Below are 11522 nucleotides of genomic sequence, written 5' to 3' on the forward strand. Positions count from 1 at the left end.
GACATCCTGTTGTCAGTAAAAAAGGCATGACAGAGTACCACAATGCATTCACAAAGGTGGCACACATACCAGGTACCTACACAGGTAATCTGAACTACAGAATCTCCTAGCATTTGCTCTTATAAGAAGTAGTCCAAATTTCTGAGCTTTTTTTTCTTACTATGTTATTTTCTCAGTTTAGAAGGGGAAAAAAAAAAAAAAAAAAGGGACAATTCAAACAATGAATTCCTCTGTGTGAAACAATGCTTCTTTGCCCAGCCAATCCTTGTTTTGTACCTCCGGCTTCTCAGGCAATTTCTTCTCCTTCCCCTCTCTGGCCTCTCTCAGAAGACACTTCCCATCCGTTCTCATCCCCAAACTGCTTTCCTTGACAGTAGAAGCAAATCTACAGTACCTTTTTGCCTTGGCTGCTTGATAAGCCTGTTTCACAGCTCTTGCTTTATCTTTCTTAAGGACATTTATATCTGCCCCACCAGCTCCTTTATCCAGTCATCATAGTTCAGTAATTATTTCATAGAATAACAGAATGATCCTGGGTTGGAAGGAACCTTAAAGGTCATCTTCCATGCCATGAGCAAGAACACCTTCCACTAACCCCATCCAACCTGGCCTTGAACGCTTCTTGGGATGGGGCACTACAATTTCTTTGGGCAACATATTAAGTATCTCACCACTCTCACAGTAAAAAATTCCTTCCTAAAACCTAATCTAAACTTTCCCTCTGTCATCTTAAAGCCATTCCTTGTTGTCCTAGGACTACATGCCCTTGTAAAAGATGCCTCTCCAACTTTCCCAAAATGCCTCACTTAGGCACTGAAAACTGCTATGAAGTCTCTCCCTAGAGCCTTCTTTTCTTCAGGCTGAACAATCCCAATTTCCTCAGACTGTCTTCATAGGAGATGTGTTGATCATCTTAAGGAGTGGCCTTGCTCCTAAAGAACTTCAAAGCTCCTACCTCCTCCCAATTATTCCTACCCTTCAAACTCCATTCCCTTCCCATCTGTGTACGTCTGGTTCCAGTCCACCACACTCCTTCTCCATATGTTCACCCTTCCATCCATCTGCAACTTCACTTCTTGTCTTTTACACACTTAAATTAATCTGTATTGTGGATAAGCAGGGAATGGACACCATAAAATTAAGAGTTTGTACCACATCTCACTGCTTAGAACTTATTAGGAAAGCTCTGTTGTGCACACAAAATTTTTCAACAATAGTGCCTGCAATCAGGGAAGCCAGTGTATTTTTTCGACACTAATAATTTGGCCAATTTTTGGAAAGCTTTTTAAATGGCAATAAAATGCACATTATTAATTCAAAAAGTCATCTCACACTGAAATTCTAAACTCCTTTTCCCAAAAAACAGTGGTGCTCCAATTGCTTGGAAAAAAGGTCAGGAATAATTTTTAAACATTTTTTTCTCTATTGTGACCCTTAGAAGCCAGTGAACTATGTTAATTTAAAACATTATTCAGAGAGTAAGTCAATAAAGGGCATTCACTCAACATGGAAGATTTTGGCCCAAATGACCGAAGTTCAGCAAAGTCAGAAGTAAAATCATTACCTTTAAATAGTATGTCAGTAAGCAGGAAACTGAGAGGAGAACACTACCAGTCCTACCTATATGCAAGGAGAAACAAGCATTCTTAAAGTCAGCCAGTAAATCTGTTAAGAAATGCTTCACATCCTTGTAACTGCCAAATTTTAACAGAATAAATGAAATTTTGCTCTGTTACAGGTTATGCCTCAACAGGAGTTTTTAAAAGAAACTGCGAAGAAGAACCAACCATCACTGCACATGCTAGCAGAAAAAAAATCAATTTCCCACTATTTCAGAAGAAAAAAAGAAGGACATATAGCATCCACACAGTAAAAAGCAATCACATCACCTTAGTTTTAACTAGAAAGTTAGCATCCACATCATCAAGTAGATTTTAAATTTTCCCTCCAGAAAAAAACAACAAAGTTTAAAAAAAATCAAAGATTTTAAATCTTCACAAAGAACTCCCCACAAATTCTCACCACAGCCTCATTAGAATCTTATCAAAATTTTTCCAGCTTTTAGACTACAAAAAGCAGGTTCCAGCTTATTTTTTCTACAGACATTTTTTTAAGTCAGCTGCTGTACACAGCATCTGGTGAGGGCCCTCTAAATTTTTCCTCCTATCCTCAATATCCAGAAAGCATATCTGAAGAAAGAGAGAAAGCAACACATCTGAAGGGAAAATAATATGAAAGAAAAGGGGACAGTCTTATTAAGTCGTAAGAGTTGAAAACAAAATTTCAGAGACAGAGTATTTGCAACCTCATCCTTTCTGAGCACCTGGCCAACACAGAGAAAAGGCTGAGTTCAAAGATGAGAGATAGAAATTGCATTATCACAAACACATGTTTGTTATTCAGCGAGCTTGGGGGGGAAAAAAGAGAGAAAAAAGGTCAGTACTACAAAAACAAGCATCAAAGTACTAAGAAATGTCAGAATTATGGTTGCTTATATCTACATTTTAGTCCCTTGTGTGTTGTGATAGTCATCATATACCATTTCTTGTCATTGACAGGATCACTGCCCCATTTATGGCACATGACACGAAACACAAACTTAAAAAGTAGGAGGCCCCTTATGTGGGACGTAACACGTTCCTGTTTAGGAATTTTAATAAAACACAGTTAATAAAACCAATTCATTTAAAAGTTTCTCATTCAAAACATCTTTTTCTGGGAACTGACACTTACGAAAATCAACTCTTCTTAAAAAAAATCAAAACCAGAAAAACCAAAACAAATTAACAAAAACCCTCCACATACATACTCTCACAGAAAACCTTCACAAGTAAATATAGAAAGGAAAGACGTTAATAAGACTAAAGTGCTACTTATTCAGCTTGTTCCATAATGTACTCACAGCCCCTGAGCCATGCCTTGAGTACATGATATAAAAAGCCACAGGGGAAGAAAAAAGTTCAATAAGTTCTCTGAGTTCTCTCTCTGATACAAATTATGCATTTGGGCCTGGACTTCCTACATCCCCAAAGCAATTTTCTGACCAGGAACGCACTTATTACACCTCAGAACAGCTTTGCTTCCCTAACAGTCTTAGGGGAGCTTGACAACTGACTGACATCGCAGTGGCGTGACCACTAGATGCAGAGGTGGGCATTCAAGCAGTCTACATCAACTGCAACAATTATCATCAAGTCAAGAGCCAGAGTTTTTCCCCCCAAGAATCAAAACCCAACACTTTGGACACCTTCCAACAGGAACTAGCAATCCTAGAGAGTAACAGTAACATTTTGTATCTCTATGTTCAATATTGTAGCCACAATGTTTAATTACTTGCGGCATTTGGGTTACGATCTAGTCCCGTTCTCAGGTCTCCCTGATAAACTTCAAGAGATAGATGGTGATTCTTTTTTAGGTTCTCAGGCAGGAAGTCTGTTCTTTTCCATTTGTTGGCATGATCAAAAGAGTTGAAATATAATAGATGTTTAAGGCCCTCAGTGAAAATCCATTCTATAATTTTTAGAGCTTCAGGAGAAACAATGAACCTAACATGTCGAAATGTAGAACACACATGACCACAAATAAGGTCAACAAAAACAATATTATTAACTTCCTTAGTGCTGTAAAGTAACTTTAAAAATCTGAAGAGTAAAGCATACATGCCACAATAGACAAGATTTATAAGTTTTTAAAACTACTTTGATTCAGTTTCAGTCTTTCATCTATAAAAGTGAAATAGTATTTTACAGATGTGCAAAACCAAAGCTCTCTAATGTTTGCAAAGCACTTTATTTTGAGATAACTCTACAAATTAAAATATGAAAACACTTCAGTCTTCCTGAAAGGCTGGGATGTACACAGCAGGTAATAAGGCAGCAGGCTACACACTGAATGGTAAGTATATAAACTAGGTTATAAGAGTATAGTGGTCAGCCGTCATTTCCCATGCCCTGTATGAGGCACTGAACTGGGGCTGCAAGGGTAGGGTTGAATATAATGGTGCAGTTAAAGGCCCAGCTCCTCAGTCTGCTGTTTCCTTGTCTAATTCCCTTATTTTGCAGCCTAGGGCTTTCTGACACTGTTCATCTAAAATGCACTGCATGTCTACACATACACACTGCTACAAAAACCAAAGTGCTTCAAATCAAATCACAGCAATAAAATGAAAAATTTAATTATCTATTCATATAAAAAATCTGAGATCTCTGATTACTTATACTTAAAACTAATACAAACTCTAAAGGCCACAAAAATTAACTTTTTCTAGAATTTTTTATGGCTTCAACATGAAAACTGGTCTTGGATATTTACATTCTTTTAAAGTTATTTGTGTAGACCAGGTAATCACCTTCAAATACAGTATCAACAACCATGTTCAATCTGACTGGAATCCCTCTTAGTTTCCACATACAGTTGGGCCAAAATCCTTTCTCCCTTCCCTTTTGCTGGGCAGATTTTCCACGGTTAACAGTAGGGACAGGAAGTGAGACGCAAATCACAGGTCCTGCACAATTCTCCTCAAACACAGTTCCTTACTCATGGGGTGTCACAGATGTCAATGTAAAACACTTCTTTCACACCTGCTTTGGGGGTCAGGATCAGCTACTAAGAAGCATGTTTGTAATACAAAGAAAATAAAAATACAAATGTAGATTAATTAAAGACTTTAAGAAAACAAGTGTTTAACAATTGTAATTTCAAGAGTACTTCCTTTTTTATTATTAAAAGGGATCATTATTGTACAGCATTATTAGCAAAAATACACAGGTGTCACCGATTTCAAGCATTTTCTTGCATGTATCTCTCTGCAACTGAATGTTCATTACTGCTGTTGTTCCTAAATCAGAAACTAACATAACCTGTACTACTTCTAATAAAGGCAAATGAAAAACAAGATCAAAAGTAAGTGGTATGATATTGAAATGGCTATTCTTTCAAAAACAGTCCTAGTGTTTTCTGACACTAAATAGCCACCCTAATGCTGGATGACCCACCTTATACCTACCAGTCACCAAATTCTAAAGCTATCACTACTCATATTTTTCTGATTAAGTATGCTCATAGTTGTTATCCAAATTACACACATTCATGAATATTACACACTCCTCTAACATAATTTCTGGAAATCATAAAATTGTGAAATTGAACACTTGATTTCTTTCCTAGGTCTAGATATTCAGGACAGAAGTACATTTTTTTTCTCACTACTTATAGCAATTATCCAGAAATTTCACATTTCTTGTGCAATTTTTATGAAATATTAATATAAATTCAATTTAATCAGTTTAACCCTTTGTAATATAACAGATTTAAAAGTCAAGTTGCCACTGAACACATAAAAATAGGAATAGGATCTCTAGCTCAAATCAATTTGCATTTTTCATCTAGTATCCTCCAAAATATAGTTTATTTATATTGTAGAGGACTATATACGTGAAAAACCTTGGGTTAAAGTTATATTACCATAATAATCACACTAACACAACACCACAAACAAACAAAAAGGTTCTGTCCTAAGGAAATCACTATCTACGGCCTCAACTCTGCAAGAAGAGTTGTATGAACATTTATGTACATGGAGTCTCAAGCATAAGGTTTCACAGGGGTACCTGTGCTCTTATGTAGAATAAGGATCTTCAAAAGGGCTTAGGGATATAATTTTGCTTCTCTGATCCTGTCTGTTGCTTCTAAATCAAAACTTAAACATTTCAAATTTTAAAAAATATATTATTTTACTGGTATGCCTGTTTCTACGTCCTTATTTTTAAAAAGTATAAAACCAGCTTTAATCAACAGCAGAATACTTCAGGAACAGATTTTTGTTGGAATAACGTCAGGTAAAATGTTCAAGAAGTTGAGGAAAAAAAAAAAAACCTGTACAGAGGAAGCAAATTCAAAATGTACAAAACAGTCAAAAGTACAAAATAAAACAGAAAGAAGCATTTTCCTCTTTTTGTTAAAATAATTGTTACAACTAATGTTTTGAGAATAATTAATTTAGTATTTCTATAACATCAGTAAAAGAAATACATTGTCCTTAAGCAACTGCCTGTTGTGATAAACATTGGATCAGTACAAGCTCCTAACATCAGGGAAAAAGTAGTATGAAAGTGCCACATGCCTGCTTCACACATACACACTCTCTTAAATATGCTAAAACATGCAACTCAAAAGAAGAATAAGTTCTCTTATTAATACTTCGACTTTAAATATTTCTGTAAAACTGTATAAACTGTGATAAAGTAACTAATTCAAGATTAACCACATAATGGCTCAAAAGAACAAACCCAAAAAACTCATTGCAAATAAAATAGACAACATCTTACATTTCCCTTTATAAATACATGTATTTTTCATTCCAGAAAAGTGCATCAGTTCCGATTAAAAAAAAAAAAAAAAAAGGAAAAAGGAAAAAATAAGGGTGCTGTAAACACAACCACACAACCCTGGCAAGATAAATTTGACAGGAACTGTGTAACTGCAGTAGCTCATTTCCTGCTCATATCTAGAATATTTAAAGCAAACCTCCTTAAATGAAAAATCAGTCAGAAAAGTTCACTACTGTTAGCTTAACAAACATATTCTTCTTAGAACGGCAGCTGCCTGAAACAGAGACGAAAGAAACGCTAGGGCTATAATGTCGCTTCTTGATGATGAAAACTACCCAGGAATTACAACTACTTCTGCACAGTCCTTTCTTTCCTGTGAGGCAGAGTTACACTCGGCTTCAACACACGCTGTGGGCCAAAAGCAAACAGCAATTCCGCTGTTACACACCGAGGTGGGGACAGTTAGAGACGACTAGTGGCTCCCTCTGCATTTCACAAAGTTTAAAAATAAAAAGCTGCTTTTTCGAACTGTAAATGGTTCCTCTCCACGCACGTAGGCCTGAGGCCCTGTTGCAAACAGTGTCTAACAGGACCAGGCAGCACAAAGACAGGAATGGGAGATTAGTGGGAGGAAGGGAGGCCGGGATTGGGGCTCAGCAGGATCTTCTGGCTTTTTAAAATTCAAACTGCTCCCTGACCAATACAAATCACGGACACGCTACTGACTACTACACGGATTTACAGCATTAAAAACACGCCTTCTACGTGACAGCTATATTAACTTCACCCTTTTAAACATGTATCAGGCCACGCGGGAGGCACGATAGCAGAGTTTTATTTATAAGACTGAGCACGATGCACCAGAAGTTACTCTATCAGATATAGTAACCATATATTATAACAACAAATTTACCTGAACAACTAAAAAACCTGCTGAAGATTTAACAAATTATGTAATGTCAATACTCATTTGCCACTTACAAAATTCCTTGCTACAAGGATGAAAACTTTGCATCTTAAAATTTCCTGCAACTATGTAATTTATGTATTTTTTTTAGTTCACAGGGTGTTTGTTTTAAATCTGCCTGAGTTTTTAGCAACACTTACAACTTTACCACTTATAAGTCCAAGACTTACTTTATTGTAAATCAGCTACCATTTATTTACAAAGACCTGAGACTAATAAATAGTAATTTTCAAAATACGTTTGACCTGTAAAAATGACACCTAATTACATATTCAAACATCATGGACACAAACAGCCAATAACAACCTCAGGATCTCAAAGTGATATGTCCTGACAAGAAAAGATGACACTTTTTAAGCATTCCTCACATTTCACTTAAATAAATTGACATTTGATTCTCAAGTATTTTGATTAAGATCTCATCTTCACCTTGGTCCCTTAAATGTCATAAACGCAACACTTTACACACGATCCATTGCCTGTTTTCTGTTTGTTAGAAGAAGAAAATGGTATTTCTTTTTTTAATATATATTTCTGTAACATATACAGCACAAAGACAGCAAGATTGTGTGGAGTACCTGATACAATATGCTTGTCTATCTGTATTTCCTGGGTCTGCAGGTGTCCGTGTTGTGTCAATCATCCCTCAAGCACTATTTTATACTATAAATATACTAAATCATTAACACACTAATCAATAATATTATTTAGAGATTAAACGCCTGCAGTTTATAAAACCAAAAGCATTCAAACTTTTTAATGTTCAGAACACAGTTGGTTAGAAGAAGAAGGTAATAGCAAAGAGAGGTGGCATTTTTGTTTCTTAGTATTTACATTGTCTCTCCTCCCCTATTCCGCCAGTTACTCCTGGCCCACTTCAGAGGGCTCTCTGCGCTGGGACCTTCCTTCCCTGACCTAGGTGAAGTTGTAAATATGGCAAAGGATCAGTGCACATTTGCGACTAATTGTATTGTTTCCACCTCCTCCTCCTCCTCCTCCTGCTCTTTTCGGGTTGAGGCCTGTCACTGAGCAGCCGCTTCGCCTTTCTAATCCCCGAGCTGGAGTAAAGGCGCTGGCCGGCGGGCCTGCGCCCTCCGCCGGGCCTGGGCCTCCCGGCAGCCCGGCAGGAACCAACCTCCTCCGCCAGACCCGACCGAGCAGGAAGGAGGGCTGCGAAATAAACACCTCCGGTTGCCACTTACTCCCCTCTACCCCGGATAACAGCTAATCCCCTCTGCTCCCGGCAGTGCTGGGCCGCTGGGCTGAGAGGCCCGGCCCGCTGGTGGAGAGGGCAGGGAGGGGAAGGGGAGACAAGGAGGGGGGATTACCTGAGCAAATCGGCGTCTGAATCCAACGAGAATCCGAGAGAGGGGGAAAGAAATCCGCCCCCCTCCCTCCTCAGAGGAGCCGCCGCCGCCGCTGGGCCGCCGCCGCCGCCGCGGAGCAGGAGGAGGAGGGGAGATAATATAACAACAATAATCCGGGCCGGGAGGGGGGCTGGCTCCTCTTCCGTCTCCTCCTTAGTGCAGCGAACATGTAGAGCCGGGGGGTGTGCGGCCGAGGCAAATCCCTTCCCCCCGAGCCTGCTTCACAACATCAACACGGGCCGGGCCGCGCCGAACCGGTTCCGAGCCGCGCTCCGAGCCAGGGAGAGCAGGAGGTGGCCGAGGGGCAGCGCTGCCAAGGGGCCGCCGCCGCCGCCGCTCCCTCCGAGAGTGCGAGCGCAGGAGGGCGGGGAGGGGCGGCCTGGGCACGGTGAGTCGGTACCGAGCGGGGGGGGCAGGGGGAGAGAAGGGCGAGGAGGGGGAAGGATCCTGTGTGTGTCTCTCTCGCTCCCTCTCCGAACAAAATGCCGACCGGAAGTGCAGCGGCAGGAATGACTCCCTCCACCGGCGCCAAACACCAGCAGCCTCCCCCTTCCCTCCGCTGCCTCCTCCTCGCCCGATCGCTCACTCGCTCCACCAGCGCCGCTTCCGCCGCTGCAGCTGGAGGGGCTCCCTTGCCTCGCCTCTCCCGGTAGAGTCTCCCTTGTGTAGGTCCTCTCCCTTCCACACCCCTCCGGCTGCGGCACAACTTTCTCTTTCTTTTTTTTTTCTTGTTTTGCTTCCCCCGCTCCCCTCCCCCCCACCCCCACGTCCCCCCCACCCCCAGCCTTTTTGGTGTGCGGAACGAGACCGAAGTTTACGCTTAAGCCTCCGATGAGGATTTGTGAAGAAGGGACCGTTGGAAAAAGAATACGCATTTTGGTGTTTATTTTTTGTCCTGCCTAAGCATGGTGGGGAGGACGAGGAGAAGGACTACAAAATGTTGCCTCGCAGGAGGCAGACTGAAGGTCCTTACACTGAACCCTCAGAGGCGGCAGCCCCTGCGGGTGGGACACTCACTGGAGCTACTGTCGCCGCTTTTGCCCTTCTCTGTGGATGTGAAAGGCCGCGCCTCAGGAACCGAAAGACCCTCTGCTCAAAGCATTGCCGGGGCGAGGGATTTCAAGATGGACATACCGAACGGGAGTGGCTTTAAAAAACAGCCTTTTTGGACGAGCACTGGGGAAAATACTGATGTTCAGGATGTCCTTCGCTGGAGGCTGATGCTCCACCGCCACCTGATTTACTGGAAATATTTTAATTGTGTGTTGTGAAGGAGTGTTTGGAAAAGAGAATGTTCTAATCTGAAAGACTTTCTGGTGTTCCTCTGGACAGGTAAAACTGAATAATCATAGCACAGGATAATAATGAAGAAGCATTAATGTCCCATGAATTAACTGTGTCTTTTAGTACTCACTTAATGTCGTTTTGCTGATCAGTACTTGGACAAAAATCCTTTCATTTCTAGAGGAAGCATTGCTTGTCTGTCGACTTCAGGAATCAGCTGGACACAGCTGTAAATACCCTGTGACATATAAACACACCCTTTCAGCACTGGATGAATGTTATTTGCAAAAAGGGATAAAATCATACACCAATGCGCTTGAATCTTTCCAATATTTAGGATTTTTTGAATAGTGCTCTGTCTTTAATACGGATTTCAAATGCCTCTCTCAAGCCTAAACTACTACAAAAGTCACAATTTTGGATGAATCAAAGTTTGGTTTATAAGTGTATGTGTTTTTGTTTAAAGGTACAAAAATGAAGATGGCACTGGAGAATACGGTAATTCAGTAGTGGAAATACTATTATCTAATGGCTCATATTAACAGAGACAGAGTAAACTGAGTTCTGAAAAAAAATGTATTATAGACCTTTGTTTCAAGTTAATATAAAAGGTCCCAATCCTATAACTGTTTATGCATTTATAACTTGAAGTTATCCATTTGAAATAAAGGGGAGTAATTGGTGTTGCAAATGAAGTGTGTCCTTAAGTCTTTGCACTTAATTTAATACATTGCAACTCTGTAACTCAAGGAGAAAACTATTTACCTTCTCTTGGTAAAAAATATAATTAATGAACTCCCTATCTGGAGTTCACGTATCATGTAGATGTTTACTTATACATCTATGAATTCTCAGGAAAATGTAATTCTAAAATTACAAAGTTCAGGAATACTATTTCAATCTACTTCTAAATGATTGTTACCAATTCATGTTGATGGAGTCTTTCTGTGATTTTAGTTATTTATTTATATAATTATTTTTTCCTTAGTTGGTGAATTAATATGTAAATTAAAAAGAGAACATTGAAATTCTAATTTTCAAATGCCAAATACATTTTAGACTTTACAAACATCATGGTCAGGCATAACACCTGTTTGATTATGGTTTCAGTGAGACTAGCACTAGACCATTTTATGCTTTTAAAATACCATTCAACTAAAATAACTTGTAGAAAAAAGCTATTTTACTTGATACTATGCTGTATTACCTGCACGAGAGAACAACTAATTTAAGCCTTTAGTTCTTTTAGAAGGTGATGTGTAACACATATGGGCAAATCAGGACTTTATTTTCCTTAAGGGAAATTAAATGTTTTTTATTCCATTGGATATTACTATAATTCACTTTTTTAAATGAAAGATCGAATTCTGCATGTGGACAAGTGGTAGTCTTCTTCAAAAGCTCACTTACAGCAGTCTATTGCAGAATGGAGGTTCACTATATTCCTAAAAATACTTTGGTATGCCCAGGATTCATCTCATTATGCCTGAAATGACCAGAAAAAGTGATAAATCAAGTATTTCAGATACCTGAAAACGACTGTAAAAGCCTTTAAACCGTACTTCTGTTCCAGGC

General features: G+C 39.5%; 1 protein-coding gene across 6 annotated transcripts in view; it reads right to left on the reverse strand.

Moving 5' to 3' along the window:
- NIPBL (NIPBL cohesin loading factor) overlaps positions 1 to 8708 on the reverse strand; it is a 136395-nt gene extending 127687 nt beyond the window's left edge. For all 6 annotated transcript variants that reach the window (XM_048292360.1, XM_048292363.1, XM_048292356.1 and 3 more), the window contains exon 1: positions 8625 to 8708. The gene's annotated coding sequence lies outside the window, so the exon portion shown is untranslated. The remainder of the gene's footprint in view (positions 1 to 8624) is intronic.
- Positions 8709 to 11522: the final 2814 nt, after the last annotated feature.

The sequence above is a fragment of the Corvus hawaiiensis genome, chromosome Z, assembly GCF_020740725.1.
Source record: "Corvus hawaiiensis isolate bCorHaw1 chromosome Z, bCorHaw1.pri.cur, whole genome shotgun sequence".
Lineage (NCBI taxonomy): Eukaryota > Metazoa > Chordata > Aves > Passeriformes > Corvidae > Corvus > Corvus hawaiiensis.